Below are 1705 nucleotides of genomic sequence, written 5' to 3'. Positions count from 1 at the left end.
CGACACGCACCATTCATCCATTAAAGTTTCAATAACCGAGTGATTTTGAGTGAGTTGTGTAACAAAACCCTACTAAATGAGCATGTTTGGTGTTAATCAGTGAACGCACTATCAAATTGGCGCAATACCGCAATGCTAATTGCCTAGACAAGCATGTAAAATGAAAAAATGTCAAAATCCAATGCATGCACAGTGCGGTTTGGCTGGGCATGATGTCTTTGATTTTATTCCATGGAATAACGTCAGTTGTCCATGAACACGTTTACTTGACTAGCCCTATTGCCTTTACTTTCCAAGCCCTCTGGTACCCTTCATTTAATTTTGATAATCATTTAATCTCATTACTCCTGTTGATGGTTCTATAGGGTGATAGGTTGCAACAACAATGCAGTAAAGGTTGTTTATTGTTTGAACAACTCATACATCAAGTTTGATGACAAAGAGTATGAGTTAAGAAGTTGGACTAGATTCCTTGGAAAAAATCAATTCAGTTTTTTGTGTGACGGCATTACTATTAACTGCTAAATCAGAACTCTCATCACTAGAGACACTGAAAATATTCAAGTGCTTCTGGTGATTTTAAAAAGGCAAAATATTAGAAAAAACAGGCCCAATAATTAAGGAAATGGAAAATATTTGATTCACAGATGTTATAAATTGCTGTTGTTTTTTAATCAATAGCAAGTGTGAAATTTGAGACTCTGTACACCACTGGGTTTTTATGATTCATTTCAATTGAGCCAAGACAGTGTAAGTTTACAATACTTTATCTAATGAATTTATCAACTATTAACAACTTACTGAAGTTAAATGGCCACTTGTGTTGGAAAGAGGTTGTACTAGATGGATTATTTTCTTTGCACTTTTGGATTGCAGTATCATAAATTATCTAATTGGGTGTTGCAAACTTTACTAAAGCCAATGTTGCAACTTCTTAAAATGCATCCTCCTTCCAAATGTCTAAATTTCAGATGCCACGAAGTATTAACACTCTTTTATGAATTTTTTTGAGGACTAGTTAGAAAAAGAGTTATCACCTCAGTACCACATGAACGGTCTTGTTCATTAACAAGTTAAGTTCAGGACTGCACCTAAAAAACCGCACCACTGGAGGCAGGGCTGAATTACCTAAGCAAAAACGAACGTAACAAATGACTCGTCGAAGTATTAAAGTGCAACATACAGGGTGAACGGGATAAAGTGTTACAAATAAAAGCATGTATTGCCTCTTTGAAAATTGCTCTTGACGCACCAGATTCTGGATTTAGGCTCTTCGATGAACTCCCTTTCAGTGTAAAAAAGATTCGTCAAATTGGTCGGGTAAAGGTTATTCTCCACCGATTAGTTGGCGGTGCTACTTTTTTAAACTTAACCTAACCTTATCAAACCTAACCTAACCTTACCCAACCTAGCCCAACACGATATGAATAGCCTTTAAGGTCTCTCTCCAAACCTTTCTAACAATTTGTCACAAATTTAAAAATGAGCACCGCCAACTAATCGGTGGAGAATAACGTTTATCAATAGGCACCTTTAAGCTACAGCTGACTGATGACGTCATCTTCAAAAGCAAAGGTAAACAAATCTCTTGGGCGGTCACTTTTCCAGCGCTACTAGGACTATTGAACACATGTAGCATTCATTCCTCCAAAATTTCAATGAACAATGTCGCCAAAGCCAGGTAGTCCTTACTGTTTAGTGGTTT

Source organism: Tigriopus californicus, chromosome 2 (assembly GCF_007210705.1).
Source record: "Tigriopus californicus strain San Diego chromosome 2, Tcal_SD_v2.1, whole genome shotgun sequence".
NCBI lineage: Eukaryota > Metazoa > Arthropoda > Copepoda > Harpacticoida > Harpacticidae > Tigriopus > Tigriopus californicus.
The sequence above is the reverse complement of the archived record's forward strand: the minus strand, read 5'-3'. Positions refer to the sequence as shown.